The sequence below is a fragment of the Coturnix japonica genome, chromosome 1, assembly GCF_001577835.2.
Source record: "Coturnix japonica isolate 7356 chromosome 1, Coturnix japonica 2.1, whole genome shotgun sequence".
In the NCBI taxonomy this organism is placed as follows: Eukaryota; Metazoa; Chordata; class Aves; order Galliformes; family Phasianidae; genus Coturnix; species Coturnix japonica.
This window is the reverse complement of record NC_029516.1, coordinates 5123439-5141443: the sequence shown is the minus strand read 5'-3', so window position 1 is coordinate 5141443 and position 18005 is coordinate 5123439. Positions and strand designations below refer to the sequence as shown.

At 40.1% G+C, this 18005-nt stretch overlaps 1 protein-coding gene across 18 annotated transcripts in view; it reads right to left on the bottom strand.

The window, feature by feature from the left end:
* The window catches only part of CELF2 (CUGBP Elav-like family member 2), a 552930-nt gene that overhangs the window by 199032 nt on the left and 335893 nt on the right, over positions 1–18005 (bottom strand). For 3 of the 18 annotated variants that reach the window (XM_032441768.1, XM_032441836.1, XM_032441803.1), the window contains exon 1: positions 8326–8391. The exons of 10 other annotated variants lie outside the window; for them this stretch is intronic. The gene's annotated coding sequence lies outside the window, so the exon portion shown is untranslated. Of the gene's footprint in view, positions 1–7854; positions 8121–8325; positions 8392–16022; positions 16283–18005 lie in introns of those variants that run through there. 5 more of the 18 variants (XM_032441825.1, XM_032441880.1, XM_032441991.1 and 2 more) reach the window with 4 other exon arrangements.

The window sequence follows — 18005 nt, the reverse complement described above, 5'->3', positions numbered from 1 at the left end:
ATATGGCTCATAAGACATCTAGTACTCCTTTTTTAAAAGTCTTTTTGCTCCACTCTCATACCACATATTTCCTGGTACATGTTTGTGGCTCTACTTTCACACTATATATTGCAGTTTTTAGAGCAAACACCACACTGATCAGAATACGGCCTTCTCTTTTAACTTTGCCTTCTTTCTGCAGGCAGTTTGAACACGAAAGTGTTATGGATTGTGATTTCTCTGTAAGCCCTCAGCTGTGTTTCACAAATGGGAAAATTAAAGCACTAAAGCTCAGGCTGGTTTCATTGAGCCTTCAGTAAGCGTCCCATTAGTAACCCAGCCACTTTCTCTTCCTTCTACCATCAAGAATGAGAAACAAGGGGACCAGACTGCCCTCTCAAGGACACTTACCTCTCCCCTGATATTTGCATGACTTTACAGTAAGCTTTTCAGTATCTGTGAGGCGCAGAGGGCACAAACCCTATCTTCTGCCCTCAGTGTACACAGATGCCTCTGTGGAGAGCGGCAGCATCACCCAGGCACCTCCTTCATCCCCTGAAAGTCTGACTCTGACCTTGCAGAACTTTCTCCGCTGCCATACACTGAGACAAAAAGACTATTAAATCTGGAAATATACCCATCAGAGGCAAAGTGCTAGGTCACCAGCAGATAAAGGAATAAAAGCAGGACTCAGCTGCCAGCCCTCTGTTTCAAATGCCAGATCATGTATTTTTTAAATCCTCTTTAGCTTCTATATTCATCTTCATGCCAAATGGTACCATCTGACTGACATTTTTGACCTTTTCTGTATAGGAAGCTATGCAGAGAGAAATGGTGGGGACGGTCATTTCAGTACACACTGAACTCCTTGTTTTTAAAATCATGGCAAGGAGTGTAATCCACTACAAAGGCGTTAAATAGTTAAACAAGAAAGAATGGAAAACTAATACCCATTGAAAATCAAGCCTTTTGTTTCAGTTGTTGCAAGCAGAAATTTTCTTATCTAATCTTGCTCATTAGTTAAAGGCAGTAAACATAATTCTCAATTTTCTCAGCAAAATTTATGATCTCTGTCACACTGCAGACAAAAGACATTTCTTCTTTCTTTCAGGTGGAGCAACAGGCAAAGATAAGAAAAAATCCCTAGAAAATGTCTGCCATTACTGAAAGAGGGAAAATAACAAAATAGCGGGGAATCCAAAAGGAAAGAGAAAAAGTGCAGCAAAGTCTTTAAAGGGAAGCTGGAGATTCTGAGAGTTCTGAGCATTGCACACACTGGTCAGTCAGCACTTCCAGAACCTGACATGTATTCTTCTGGGGAGATGAAATAACTGCACAAGGACACAGTGCCAGGCAGCAGCTGAAACAGTTTCTTGAATGAAATGTTGGAGAAAGAGCTGAAAAATACTTTGATCAAAGTTGTTTTCTCTTTTCTACACTTGCGATAGTGCAGACTGTGAGTGGAAATAACCCTGGCTTTGCAAACGTGTGGTAGTACAAAATTGGCTGGAAGCAGTAAATAAATTTGAAGGCTTGGGGTGCTTCCCTGTCATTTTGGTGTGGTGTTTTTTTTCTTCTTCTTCTTTTTTTTTTTTTTTTTTTCTTTTCCTTAACTAAAATACAACCTACACCCATAGGCTGTACTCAGCTTGATTGCAATTCAACTAAATTCAGTGGGGTGCTAATATTTCTTCCTTGTTTTAGGATTATGACAATACCCACTATCAAAACCCAAAACCACACAGTCAATAATCTGCAGAGGACCCTCCGGTCATTTTCTTCATCCACTGGTAAACTAAGGCACAGACTTAAACTAATAATATAAAAAGGCTTTCCTAAAGCTTTGTATAACCTGCAGACAGAGCTGCAGTTGGGGCAATGAGGCAGAGCTCTGCCATTCATTATCCTGTAGGTTTCACATCACAGACAGCTCCCCAAAGAGTTAAACTTGGAAGGACAAACTTTCATAGCTTTTATTCATTTTCAGGACTGGTGTCTTTGTATATCGTGATCAAAGTAAAAGATTTCTAGCCTACCAGATGAGCAACCAGTGAAGTACTCAGAAGTGGAATAACTTTAACATATATCTTTTGTTGCAGACCTGGGACTGAGCATCTGTCCTGAGGTGAGGTGGAATAGGCACAAATTGCTGGAGATGCTGGTCTCAGTTTTCAATGCTACATATGATATGGTTATCATAGTCTTCCTACTCACCCCATCCTTTAAATACATACAGCTCAATTAATTCACTGCTCTGAACTCTACAGACAAGGACTTTATTCCTTTTGTCTATGGCATCCAACGTTATATGACCTAAATCCCTTGCTGGAGCCCCTTAGAGTTATCAGAAAACAACAGCTTTAATCTGTCTTATCCAGTCCTTGTGAATGAAGCTTTAGAGGGTATTTTTTTTGCCAGCTCTGCCAACTAGATACTTCATAAAGTGAAACAGAATTTCTGCTTCCTTCAGGGCACCTGCTTTCAATTACAGGAAACATACGGCACCTTCAGATTTTCAGCTTTCAACATCTGTGCTTTCCAGGTACAATTTGTTGCATTCAAATTACTGCTAAACCTCCAGAATGGTGTCTGGCTTTCAGGAGCATGCTTGAGAAACACTATAGATGGACCGAAAGTAATGGCATTTGCAATCACTTTCTAATGACAGATTAATGACTGCTCTGAACAAATCCTTTAAGCTGTTCAGCAACCTCAGCCCACTCCTCTTGGAAGGCCCATTCCACCCCAGCTCACTTAGAAATGTTATCCTTCCCATACGGCCGACATACCTACAGACACTCCTATCCACTAAATAAAGCAGCTCACACCCTCTTCTAAAAGGCACACTATCACTAATTCCTTTAATAAAGAAAACTAACAGCCTATTATAAGCTGTCAGCCACAGTCACCCTGGGATGAGCCAGTGATGCCTACAGATTTGGTTTCCTTTTTCTGCTTCTGCAGATTTAATACATAAATCAGGTCTATATGGGGTGTCTTTTGCCCACCCATCCTTTCACAGAATCATTAAAGTTGGAAAAGACCTCTAAAGTCATCTAGTCCAATCATCAACCCATCACCACACTGGATATTGCTAACCATGTCCCTCAGTGCCACATCTGCCCTTTTCTTGAATACTTCCAGGGCTGGTGACTCCACCACTTCCCTCAGCAGCCTGTTCAGGACAACTCAGCATCCCCCAATAGTCACAGGACCTTGAATGCCCATTTTCTGGCCCAGTGATTGCTGGAATTTCAGTCCAACCACAACGCATCATGCTCTCTATACGTTATGAATGCACAGCTAACCTGCTGACTCCTTGTTTCAGCCGTCACCACATCGCAGCTGGTGTTTGCCAAAACATGATAACTAAAATGTAGCTTGCTGACTTGCTATACCTAAGGAACACAAACCCACAGATTCAAAGCCCTACCCACAAGACAGAAAGAGATAAGGAGAAGTAGAGAAGCAAAACATGCACACTGCTGCTAAAGGGAAAAACAACAACAAAAAACAACAATACTTTCTAACTCTAGACCTGCAAGAACTGATTTTTATTAAAGAGAAATGCGTCAGCACAAGACTCATAGGAACACAGTCTAGAAGATCATTTCCAGTCAGATATTACGACGATTAAATCTAGTAGTTTTACTAATAAAGTGATGGTCACAACAGCATGTAGGTGTTTACATTGCTTATTTTTGTATTCTTTAATAAGTAATCACAACTAAATTGTATTACTTCCAATTCACTGACAAGGACTATCCTTCTGCTTAATGTCAGGAAGCGGATTCACCACCAGTGGAATTTCACTTATCTAGCCTAACATGGAGGTCTTCTATGGAGGTATGTGCGCTGGGTATTCACCCCTCTCCTGACTACATGGGCCTAACACTTCATGGGGGAGCAGTTCAGAATACAGAAGAAAGCAATTACAATGCCTGCAGAAATTATGTCTTAAAGAGGAGCAGAATAAACTTAGAAGCAGAAACTGGAAAGCAACTGATATTGCTTACCTAATGTAAGGAAATTTCCTTAAATTAGTGCCATACCAACCTTCCCAAGCCTCATAGGCCTACAGTCTTATCTCTTAGAGCATGCGATTTTGTGCAAGCTTGTGTCACAATAATGAGCAGAACATTATCGATCCACAGCACGGCAACCATTAGGCTGGTTCACTCAAGCTCTGGACTTCAATGGTTTTGTTTCAGAAGACTGAAGCAGTAGGATGGGAGTTAGACTCTTCTCTGCATTCTAAGCAGGCCTCATCTACATTTGGTGCAGGACTTCTAATTTAATTATGTTTGCACTTGGATGTAAGTTAAGTCACTGCTTAACCATTAACTGTGTTCTGCTGTGGCATCCACCACTCTGTATTTGACTCCACTAAATGCCTGATGTTTTGCAGTGAGTTTTTGATAAGTGTGTGTTTGCAGATTTTCAAGACAGACTAATAACACCAAAGGAGGTTCTAGGAATGTTTTAAGTAAATATTATGTGTATATTTTCTCAACTCTGCCTGCCAACCAGCACCTTCAGAACTGCATAATCTCACCTAAAATACGTTTGCATTCTGTTTGTACTAACTGGCGTGGCCCACACTACTAAGCAAACTGTTATTTGATTAAAATATTATGTAGAGCATAATATTGCACACAGTCATGCAGTTCTGAAGAAGCAGCAGTTTCTATTTCTGTCCTGCAAAATTCTGCTTGCCATCATTAGATATTTCTTCATCAATCATAATGAAAACTGAGTAGATACAGACTGTTACCTGAGCCGGGAACATTCTGGGATATTTTAAGAAACTATTTGTTTTTCTCCCTCCACCTTCGCCCTTTTCTATTGTTATTCTCTATTTTGTCCTAGAATTTACAAAAGGATGGATGCCTGGAAAGCTGTAAGCAATTTGAATGTGCAGGAACTTCAGAGCAGGCATCTTCTCTGACTGTGTCATGAGATGACAGAACATCAATACAAGGAAGATGCTCGAGCTTGGTGGTGAGCAGATGTTAGGCATCTTAACTTTTTCTAGTAATTTATTATACCGTCATCTTTTCGGCTGCCACCAGCAGATGGTTTAACAGTTTAGAGTGATAGCCAAATTGAAAAGAATTTAGTAGTGCCATTGACATCACATTACATGGATGAGAACTGATTAGGGCATTATCTTCTCATCTAAAATACGAGTATTGAATTCTAGGCTCAGCCATAGACTTCCTGTGGACACATCTCATTTGGGGTATAATAACACTACAATCTAAACTAAGTCAGCCGCCTATATAAAACATACATGAAACAAATTTAAGCTAAGCTAGTTACCCATAACAGCTGTGAAAGCACAGGCTCTGAAACTCATCTGCTGTAGACAAATCTCTAATCTCTTTGGCTCAGATTTATTAAATCTGTGTGTCCAGGATTTCCTATTTAGCCTGTGAAAAGAAATAATCAATTTAGATGGCAATTCAGACTTCAGGTGGACTAAAATGGAGGCAGCAATGTCTCCCCATTGACTACAGAGGCATCCTAGGGCAACTGTAGATAAATACCATCTATCTGCAAAGGAGGATAACAGCTTTTTCACAGCGATATCATGAAGACAAATGGAATACATATGGCTTAGAAGAATGGCAGCAATTACCTACCTCAGTTAGATCAACTTTCTTGTTTTCTGTTCAACCTGTCTACTACTGGTAAGGCAATATAAAATGGCTCTGTAAAGTGTTCCTTTCCTATTTCAGCAGTTCAAGGTGTCGATAAGATCGTAAGACCAAAAAGGACATTATGTGTCACCAAGCTTGGTCCCTGGCCAAAAATGGGTAAACCCAAATAATGACCTCATTCATCAAGTTCAAGCCCTGTAGCCCAGTAAATACTGTATTGCCACTGCCAGAAATAGCCCCAGGCTTTGTGCTGAGCCTGCACAGCCTCTGGATCAGGCTTGCCTACACTTGTGCAGCCCAGCCTGGAGCTTTGCTTTAGCTGTAGCAGCAATTTTCCTAATGACCAGGTGGCTGTTGCCTAATTTATTTTACTTTTGCTTATCTTCGCATAATCATGTGGTTTCGGTGCAATTTTGATACAGACAGTAGTAACAAGTAGTTAGCCTGTGTAGGATAAAATATTTACAAAACCATATAATGACACAGCACAGAGGAGCATGGATATAGCATAGCTGCCTCAGAAAGGTGACAAGCGATGCAGCATAGAAGAGCTGAGGCATGGGGTGTGATCAGATGGAGTATAGAGTGATGGTGATAAAAATTCACCCCCAGACAGCTGAATAAATGCAAGCCCTTGATTTTAGGGATAAGAAAGAAAAAGTATGTGAGGCATTGCATCCACACTGTATTCAGGAGTAAGGCAGTGTTGCAATCCAACAAAGAAAACAAGCTGTAAAAGCACATTAGAAAAAACAGCAACAGCCTGAGTAGAGCCCAGAGTGAGGAAGAAGAAAGCATCAACATCAGCATCATGCACGTTATAGCAGAGAGGAAGAAGCCCTGACATGAACATACCATTCCCAGTGAGGGCCTCAGTGCCTGAGACCCTGTAACAGTTCCCCAGCTCCAAAAATAAAGCTACTGCCCACAGAATGCAGGTCAGCAAAACACCACAAAAAGAAGTGGAAACTCAGACATGTGTGCATATTGTTTTTAAACCTATTATTATTGCTACACCTGTAACACTATTCATCCTCTTCAGAAGTAAATCTGGACTGGCAATAATTCATTGATTAAAATGCTAACATTTTAATTACATCAACAGTAGATTTTTGCTTTTGGACAGATAGCCTATTCCATCTGGCCTGCAAGAAGACCGAGCACACCAAAGCTCAATATTAATGCTAGCTACGCCTCTTGCTTTCACTTCTCACCTAAGACAATCATTCCAAAAACTGACCTCCTTCAGAAAGATATACTGATTTTCAGCATTAATATAGCCATTTTATACCCATCAATGCCTTCTGCTCCTCTGTACACCTTCTTATGTCCCTGCACCTACCCTGGCATGGTAGGGCCCAATCAAGATAAAATCTTTTTAGCCTCATCGTGTGGGACAGACACTGCTCCTCTCTTCTCATTGCAGAAACCCCAGCACAGAAATACAAATTATTCAGTAAGTTTGCAATTACCTTTTCCCTCAGTTAAGATGAGAAGTACAGATATGACAATTTTATGCTAATTGCAAGCATTTGGGTTTGCTAGAGTAGTTTTTGAGTAGTAACAAAGCGAGATGTAATAATAAAACAATTATGATAATATGTTAATAGTTTTAATTGAAGTAATTTCTGTAGACAATAAGAATTATACCCTAATGTGTTAATTAATCTGATTAGGAAATGTTGTGAAAATGAGTATGTAAAATGATATCAGAGGATAGCAGGAAAGGCATGTTTTACAGGGAGAGTGTTCCTCGGGGTAAGATTTATAGATGTTAGCTCACAAGGCTTCAGCAAGGTAAACAGCTGTTTTGGTTTTAGTTATAATGAACATTAACTCTACTTCCCCATTTCTGCTTAATTAAACTGCTGACTCTGCAGCCAATCAAGAGAAAACAGAAAATGGGCACTAATTGGGTCCTGCGCACTTTCAGTCACATCTTATATCAAGTGGTCTGGCTACACCACCAAAACTGCCTCAAAAATATGAGCTTACCTCCCTCTACCAGCTTATCTGAGGGTTCCTCCACTAGTAAAGTCAAACCACGTATATTCAGCACAGAAAGACGGGCCAGGCAAAAGCCCTTCAGGATGTAAAAAGTGAAAATTTAAATTAAATCAATTTTTACTCTTGTTCAGGTAATCGCTTCCTTAATTTTTGTTAAACAGTTCAAAGCAAAAAAAAAGAATTGAAAACAGAGAAATAAACTCACAAAAGACTCTCGCCGACACTCCTGACGGTGGAACCAACAGCAAGTTCCTGTGCTTTTTGATTAGTTTTACCTTTTGCAAAAGAGGATCAGAATGGCACAGGCATGAACCAAATGAAAGCACACCGATGAGAAAGAAAGAAAATGGCACAAAATGTGCACAGTGGTACGAAAACCACTGGAGATAATGGAGAAAACCTTAATCCTGTGCTTACTGAGCTCTATAAGAGCACACTGTCTCCTGCACAAAATGTCCCCCTCTTCCTCCTTGTGACATGCGCAGTCAGCTCTGGAGTGCCTTCATCTGAGAGGAACTGGGGACTCGTGTGACAGAGTACAGGCTTCTTCTAGCACACTTACAGAGTATAAAAAAAGAGGAACTTATGTCCTAGAGGACAAAAGATAATTTTGCATTATTCTGTAAATGAATCTTTAAGACAATACGACGAATAGGATAAAAAAAGAATGAAATACCTCACCGTCCCTTGGATCTGGAAGAGACAGCCGCGCACTCTCTTGAACTGACTTACTTTGTGAGCGTGCGCGGGAAGGTTTCTGTCAGACCTACAAACCTTCATCTGAGCTTCCTTTGTGGTTATTAGCAATACCAATAGCATCACTTCACTGTTACACTTAAACCATTTCCTCACTGGGGAACTTACTTCTGCAGTGAGCTCTCCGTTTTGTAAATCTACTTGGCAAAAGCTGGGTAAAATGCCTTGTAGATTTTATTACAGACAATCAATAACATTTGGTATAAACATATAAACATGCATAGTAACGTGTGGTGTGGCAGCAGCCAATTGGAATACACACATAAGGAGGTTCAACTACCTAAGCACCATTTTGTGGCTCTCCGAAGGAAGTAGTAAATACTGGGAAATGCTCTATCTCTCCTCTTCATGGGAGGCTACATACCTAAGCCCTGAACCGAGAGCAGACCTTAAATATAAATCACTTAATTGCTCATTTTATTTGATGCCCAAGTACTTCATGCTAATAAAGTTAAGCATTAAAGGATTACAATGTGACAAATTATACGCCCATCTCATAAAAGAAATATTGCCGAAACAGAGTCAGATCTGAAAGGTTCTCGATAACATACAGCGTAAGTCTAATTTTAGATGATTCCTCAATCACTGGAGAGCTTGCGGTATACACAGCCAGCCCAGCTCAATCAACTGACTTTTATCTCTATGACTGCAGGTCACATTATCTCATGAATGAACTGTTATGTAGGTCAGTCAAGAGTCATCTTCTAATTGAATGCACGTTTCAGCCTTGGCATTTATGCTCTAGATATCAAGACTGTGGACAATCTGTGAAGTCAGAAGAAAACACTGAAGAAGGAGCTGTGATAATTAGATTTTGTATCAGACAGCAAACATGCAAACAGATGTTAGTTGAACCTTGGAGACAGTTGTTTGCATCTTAACTGGATTTAATACAGGTGGAAAGCGTGGGAGCAACAGCTTGCTGAGGAGTGGCATTCTGGGTCGCAGGTCAGATTTTAGCAACAAATTGAGACCGGTCTTTCTAACGAAACTCAGCACAGCCAGGAGGTATATTGGGCAGTGCTGGGATGTGCCAAATATATGCCTGCTTACTTGCAGTAACTGATACACCAGCTTCTTTCACTCCTTCCCACTGAGCAGCCACCGGCAAGGGTGAGTTGTGGTTGCTCCTAAAGGAAGGTGGATTTGAGACAAGGGGAGAGAAAGTTTCCACTCTAGCTCCAGACTCCTGTGTAATGCTTGTACTTGCATATTTTAAAGAGAGAAGGCTTTGGGGAGACATTCTTATATGGTTTGTGGACAGTTTATTTAACTCCACAATCAGGAGAATGACGTAAAATACATTTGAGTTAGAGCCCCTGTGGCATCTGGATAAAATGAGGAGTGTCAGACTGGAGATGCTCTATGAAACTAAAGCAAGAAATTTACTGCTTTACAGAAACACTTCTGAGCAGACATTTCATTTCCTGTGCAATCCAAGTTATTCTAATTTAGATGTAAAGGCAAAATTGCAACTGATTAAAATTGGGTCGGCAGCAGTTCCCATCTGAGGAAGCTCACAATCAGATAACAGCCAAGCTGCCGAAATGCAGAGCTGCTCATACTTCACAACCGTGACCCATACAGCTATTACCAGTTGCTTTTCTATTTCCAGAAATAGTTCACAAAGAATTTTCTCCAACTCTGGGCTCCCCCAACTTTAAAAATCATTTGCAGCACACAAAGGGTTACCAATAGTGAAGTGAAAGCAAAACGCCCAAGGCCAAGCATTCCTGTAGCCTGCATATGTGGTTGCATTTTGAGATCCTGTGTCCTGACAGCTGCTATCTTCAAGTGTGCTTCGACATGCCTATTGCTGTACCAGCAGTCCTTTTGTTCAACTCTGAGCTTGCTTTTGAAGGCTTTAAAACCTCAGTGCATGAGAGGCTGAGAAGGGAAGATGTGAAGTAGCAGCTATTATACAAGAGATAGCAAAAAAAAAGACCAAACCAAACCAAAACTATCTTATACCCCACCCACTTCAAAACAAAGAGTTACAAAAAAAGAACAAAAGTAGCTAAAATTAAAAAAAAAAAAAAAAAAAAAAAAAGGGGGAACAAATAAAAATCCTGTTATGAGGATGTGAAAGCAGTTACAAACATCTGTTAATGAAGTCTCAATTTGCATGTGAGATGGGTGATATACTCATTTTACAAATGGGTACATCGAAGCACACAATACTGGAGGAAAGCTGGCCAACATGACCACTTGAATATGCACTAGAATGAGGGAGACTCCATTTCCTTTACAGAAAGAGTAGTTAGGTAGTGGAATAGGCTCCCCAAGGAGGTGGTTGAATCATCATCCCTGGTTGTGTTTAAGAGCCGTTTGGATGTGGTACTCAGGGATATGATTTAGTGTAGGGTTTTTAGAGTTAGGGTTCTGGTTAAGTTGCGGTTGGACTTGATGAGCTTCAAGGTCTTTTCCAACCTGGGTAATTCTATGATTCTGTGATTTCCTTATTCTGGCTACTGCTCTTCTAAATAAAATAAAGGCCATGTAAGTGAGCCTGATATGTTGATTTCCCTTGTGAAATAAAAGCCAAAGTCACAATAATTTTTCATAAACAGATATTCATAAATTAAGCATCATCAACAACAACAACAAACAACCCACAAAACAGTTATTGATGAATAAATTGCATTAGGTCCAACTTGAAAGAAAGCATATTAATGCATTTTTAATGGTTGAACCAAGGGAAGGTCATTATACAGTGTTTTAATTCTAGTACATTAGTGTTGCATTTATACATTATCACATTAAGTGCTAATGTCAAACTCACCACTAGTTGTGGCATCATAAAAATAAAGACTATTTTAGTATTCTTTTGGGGGGAAAAAGAGGGAAAAAAATCGGAAATGTTGCCATCTCCTTCTCCAGATGAGGAGAATTCTGCATGCAAGATCAAAATCATAAAGGGAAGTCAGCAGATGTGAAAAATGTAAATCTTTGGTAAAGTACTCAGTCAACAAAGGTAGAGGGGTGTTTGCTGCTGTTGTTTGTGGTGTATGCTTGTTTTGCTTTGCTTTCCAAATGCTCCCTGACCTGTAAATGCCACTTTTAACAGAATGCAGGAAATAAATTAATAGTGGAAGTAAAAAAAAAAACAAAAAAACAAACAAAACATAAACCTGAAAGTAAACTTGAGGAAACAGCCTCTCCAGCAGAGATGTTATTTTTTGATTCTTCAGAAGACACAGGCAATGATCTGGCAAGCATCACTGTTACAGTAAGCCAATGCTCTTCAAAGCTAATTTTGGGTAGAGCAGTGCGTTAGTCTCTTATGTGGACATTGTGTATATCCTCCAAAGTGAAAGTATCCTCCTAGGATTAGCACATACAGAAATGAAATATTTCCCTGAAGATCACACCTAGAGCTTCCTTTATAAGGCTCCTAAATAGAAATGGTTGTTTATCATGTTATTAAATTTCTTTTTTCAACCCCCCTTTTCCTCCTCTCTCTCTCTCTGGATTAATATTTAGCAAAATGAAAACTTCCTGAAGGTAATTACCTGGCTGCAATTCAAGGCATTCATAAACCTCACAGCTCCCTTTGGCAAGGGATCGTGTTGGGGGAAGGAGCCACCAGCCCAGGACAGCAGCTTTGAGATGCCTAACATCCCAAGGACACAGCCCTGCTGGGCTCTACCACACCCCTCCCTCAGGCTTCCACTTGCTCCCAGTTCAGTGCTTGCCTCTTGTTTCCTTTGAATTTGCATTTGACCCATTTTGTTTGCCCTCCCGGGGGCACAGGAGTCTGGCATAAGCCCTGTGTTTCACAGTAGTTACATGCTGCTTCTTGGATTGATTTTTTTTTCCCCCCAGAGCAACTGTATGTCATCTTCTGTGTAGATGATAACATGCCTGGTGCAGCTTGGCTGTTTGCAAGCGCTGCAGCACACAAAGGCTCATCACCTCTGCAGACGTGGTGGCAAAGGTCGAGCAATTTTGCTGAACCCCATCCTAGTGAAGAGGAGTAGCAAAGCCTCTAGCCTGGTTTCCGTCAGGAAGCAGCCAAGTTGTTTTTGTTCCACCTCCATAATTGTCTTCTCTGCAACTTTTTAATCTCTTCTCAGGAACAGACATGAATAACTGCTGCACCCATTAGGCCAAGCTTTGCTGTTTATAAACTAAGCAACTTAGAGCATTTTTAACACCGTGCTCAGGGCAACATGGAGCTCATTTGTGTCTCAGACATTCCCACTGTACCCATATCAGTAAAAAGGTCTCGCTGAAAGTTGGGAGATACTGGATCATGCCTTATTATCCTCATCTTCAGATGGCTGCATCTTTGAACTTCCCTACCACAACATTTTGCTTTCCTGTAAGGTTTGAAGCTCTTCAAGGAAACGCAATAAGCTTTTAAGTTTATATTGGCTTCAGTTTGATTTTCATGCTCAATTTCTTCTCTCTATGCCATTATGAAATTTCCTTACATTCAGTAAGGTAACTACCTATCCAACATGCTAACTCTAACTGCTTAGAGCTGTTCCACATTTCCAAATACTTCCAAAAAATCTCTTCTAAACCTTGTAAACTTCCTCCTTCCCACCGCCTCTGTTTTGGTGGTAGGTGCTTATAGCCGGACAGATGATGATATAAAATGGCACCTGCATTTGGAGGACTGTTTGAGTCTCTGGTCAGTCCACGTGTAGAGGTGGATGGAGTATTTCTAGGATTTGTTCCTTTTCAAAAGATAAATAATGTTATTATCCCTTCTTTAGGTATTAAACCCACGTCCCTTATTACACAGAAAAGAGTACATTTATACTCTCATCCAGCAAAAAAAGATTCAAAAGCTGCCATCTCCACAGTACCCAGAAAATTATTAACTAAGCATGTAGATGGACAATGTATAATAGGAGACCTTCTTTTGGGATAATTTATGCAATTATGAATATGTAAGTTAAGTTTTCATGTTCTGTTCTGACCTCTACTTACTGAAACACTGACAAGGACACTTGCCTACTGACGGCAAGTCACGCTTTTGATGCATCCAAAACATTAACTACAAATCTAAATCAAAACTGAAAGAACATAAAACTCTTTGAGGACGAGGAATCCTCACCTTCTACTTAAAGAGAAAAAAAAATAGAAAATAGTCAAGTTTTCAGAGTTAAAAGTTTAACACATGAAACAAGTATGCTAAAGGTTTGTGGATTTTGAGATAAACCAATATGCACCTTTTTAGGGTTTCAGGTATTTCACAGAAATCTTACATTTTCCCAATCAATTTCAGCACTTTTACATGTACAGTATTAATTTTAATGACCTGAACATAGCAGCACAGTGGTGCAATTCACTGTACTCTATAAGTCCTGTGAATATTTTTCTTTGCTTAACTCACTGTAAGCTTGATAAAACACAAAGATTAATGACAAGAGCTGTTCTATGCCAGAGTTCATGAAGAGGAAAGTGGGATTTACTATGGAAAAAGCATGCATATCTTGCCCAGCTTTTAAATAATAAGCCTCAAGGAAATTCACAACTTTCCCCTGTGATTTCCCCCAAAAGAAAGCCTGAGATGCTGCAGGCAGTGACCCAGAGCATGTGCCAATGAAGAAATATGCGGATAATAGGATATGCTCATACAGGCCTGGCTGCCACTGCTGGTTTCCTCCAGTATTCAGATAACCAAGACAGCTAACATTACATAAAGGCAAATAGAAAACAAGAGTCTGAAGAGTAGGAGGACAAAAAAAAATGCACTTTTGTCCCAACCAAATACAGACTGCCCACCCTGAGCACCGGCTCCACTTTGCAAGCTTTGCATCTGAATTCTTTCTTGAACTGGGAAGAAGGCAGCTAGAAAAGAAAGGTCTTATGACAGCCTGGTTTGGCTTCACATGATGATCATGTCACATTGGATAAATAGAGTGCAGTGGTATGCGATAGGGGCAGGTAAAGATGGGAGTGGTGTGGAGTACAGTTGGGGTTTAATGTTCTCTTCCACATGCTGGCAGCAGCATTTCATTATCAGTTCCCATTTGCTGACAATCAGATATTTAAGCCAAACAGCAAAAATTCCATCAAAGAATATTTATAGGGCAAAAGGTTGACTAATTTGGAAAGGCAGTACTGAACTCACTGCAGAACATAACTGGGAGAGGAAACCTGGAAAAGCTGAAAAGCCTGAATTTTTTTGCTGACTAAATTCGGGAAGCAAGCAAAAAAATTAAACAAAATCTCTCAGACTCTTATTATTGTTTTTGTTTTTAAATAAAGGCCTATAATCTTACAGTGAAATGAAGTGAAAACACATTTTTACATTTATAAGAAGGAAGGTTTTAAATGATGAGCCCTAGACAGAAATACTTGAATTCATACTGAGCTCTACCAGCTCAAAATCATGGGAGCAACTGAAAATTCAAGTTGATTGTATTTTTAAAGCCATGTTGCTAAGCCTGATGGCTTTCCACTTCCTAACAATTCCTGGTACACAATGACTGGCAATCCATGTTTCCCAAATACTGAGAGAAGAATACAAGCTCCGATGCTAATTTCAAACTTTCTGGATTTTCAAGTACTTGGTCGCAGTGCCTGAATACTATTATATTGTTATTCCATACATTAAAGCAAGATTTAGGTCCATATAGGAATGAAAATGATGGGCTTGTAAAAAACATGCCTGTGGCAACTTGAAATAGCAAACAACTGTGGCTTGCTCTATAGGGAAAAGGAAGTTTGCCATTCACTGAGGTCAAGGTGGATGGTTGTACTAGGTGATCTTAGTGGTCTTTTTCAGCCTCGATGATCCTATGATTCTAAGGTGTGAGCAGGGCTGCTCTGTTCCTTCCTTACTGCACACATATAGAAGTGTGGAGAACCATGACCTAGAAAGAAAATGCTGAATAGGTCTGATGAGCAGAGAACTGTCATCATAACGCCTGGCATCACCAACTTTGAAAGAGACTCAAAAAATATGAAAAGGGAACTAAAGCCCAGGAGATGGAAAGAATCGTGAACATATTGTGACCAGCTTGTGTCCTCTCCAGTTAATGAAGAGCCAGGCAAGTTGGACTGCCTACAGACAGAGAGGCCTGTCTGTCATCCCCCAGCCTGTTCCCCATCTCCAGTGCCAGTGACAGCACAGAGACCTGTCCCAGGACTGGCCTCTGCCGCCTCTTCATGACTGCTTTATTGAGACGTGGGTCCTAATCACAAAGCAAGAAGAAACAGTGATACCTACTATGACTACAACAGACCTGCTCTGAGCAGGGAGCTTTGTGCAAGCACAGCCTAACATGCTACATGGCAACACATTTAGAACAGGAGCAAAGCTTATCTCCAGATCTGATTTTTGCAGGGAATCTTTCCTCCCAGAACTAAACCAACGTGCACACCCCTCCAATAGATACAATCTACTGACAGAAGATGAGCGCTGCTGCATTATGTTCCTTCACACAGCACCTAACAAACACAGAGTGGTCAAGAAACAACAATGTGCTACGTGTGATCCAGCAGCAGGGCCAGTACAGCAGGAGACACAGACGTAGCATGAAAAGCAAAAACTTATGTATCAAGGACAGTATTTAGATTGCCTTTTTAAGTGAAACTGAATTATTTGGTGGTGTAACAAAGCACATAAAACAAAACCATCACCCCCAACTGACTCACCAAGTACTTATCTCACCAGCCTGGGACAACAGCACCTGTGAGCAGGCCAGCCTGCTCACCCCGTCTCTACCTGCAGACAGCAGAGCAGGCACACAGCAACCAGCTGCTCAGTTGTACTCCATATCACTTGCTTTCAGCCTTCCTGAACTTCCCACTTCTTCACCATATGAAAGCAGAAGTATGGCACTTGCTGTATTCTTTTCCCCCCCAGTAGCAAAGTTTAGCACTTCTGAGAAACAGACAGAGTAACACTGTTTCAGAAAGTGCAAGTGATCTGCGGTATCTTCCAGTCAGCCTGGTAATATGTTACACCCAGAATCCTATTTAGCAGTTTACATAATTCACAGTTTCTCTGGTTACATACTTTGTAAAATATGACATCCAGCTGGGAAAGCTGGTCTACTTTATTGTTATATGCTTGCTTTATATCACCCAAATATCAATTAAAGCAACAACAAGGAAAAAAAAAAAAAAAAGCAACTATAAGGCAAATATCTTCACATTTTCACTTGTATATATACACACATAATGCTTGTCATTCAGAGGGGAAAAAATATCCTTGTTTGAAACAAACTTACCATGCGTTGCTAGGAATCAAGTATAATTTAAAACAAACAACAACAACAATACAACAAACTTTAAGAGTGAACAGACATACTTCGATTCTACACCAGCTGTTGTAATGGTGCAATTCTTCCGAGAAGTGAAATTTAATCAGAATATGTTGTCAAATAACAGAGCTATATCCCACAAAGTCAACACGATGGCACTTTAAAAGTACAGCAGATATAGAGCCTTTACTGGCATATATGCACATAGTAAGTATTAGAAAAATCAATCAGAATCAAAATGCAAACTCTGAAACGAGTGTATGCCTTATGTTATTCATTTCCAACCCTAATTGTTTGATTTCATTCATCAGGATTTATATATGCACCAGTATGCTACCGAAGCAGCTAAAATTGAATACATCCCATTCCCCCCCCCCCCCCCCCCCAGAAGAGTAATGGACTTTAACAATCATTTTATTGCAGTGAGAGATATTAACAAACAATTCTGCTCCTAACTGCAGGTTATAACGTAAGTGGATCAATTGATCACTTGCAAAAGGCAAAGTTTTGCTTGATGCTGAGGGCAAACCACATCTATAAAGTTCCGACCAGACCGCTAATTATTTTCAGTACAAATCCACTCATGGTCTAAATACCACTCAAATTATTTGCTCTGATTTGAGGTCCATGAAAAAGTAAAAAGAGAAAAAGAGTAACATTTTACCCTATAGTAGGAAAGGCCATGGAATGAACCTACCCCTGTGCTGCACCAAAACCATGCAGATCTATAGGAACATCTCAAATCTACTATGGAAGATTTTCCCACTCACAAAATAAGACACACACACACACAGAAAGAAAACAGAGAAAAGTGCATATGCCACAAGAGTTACTTGGTTGATATATGCAGTCTTTCGTGCCCAGCCCTCACAACATGTTACAAGTATAAGCAAAGTGATCTGTAACCAGAGTAAGGTTAACTATGGCAACAGAGAAAGTCAGCAGGTTATTCCACTGGAAGAAACTGCCTATAACATTCACTGCATTAACAAACAGTACTATTGCTTCAGGAAAAAATAAATTTGATACCCAAGGGGGAAAAAAAGTTTAATTAATTAGTAGGGTCTACCACCGTGCATTTAACGCATGCAAAACCCTAAGGTCTGCATTTAAAGTTGCATATTTGTATTGTATACAAACAAAGCAGCAGTTTAGAGGATAAAAACTGAAATCAGATCAGGAAGAAAAACTGTGCTCCATAACTCAGGTGCACTAAAATCACTACAGAAGAGTAACAGCTAGTGAAACACTTACGAATCAACATTAATATCATGAGACTTCAAAGGACATCGCCTTCTCAGCACCAGCTTATCGCACTGATTATCTGCAGTGAGCGCTCACACTGGGTTGTTCTTAGGAGCTTCTTTCCAAC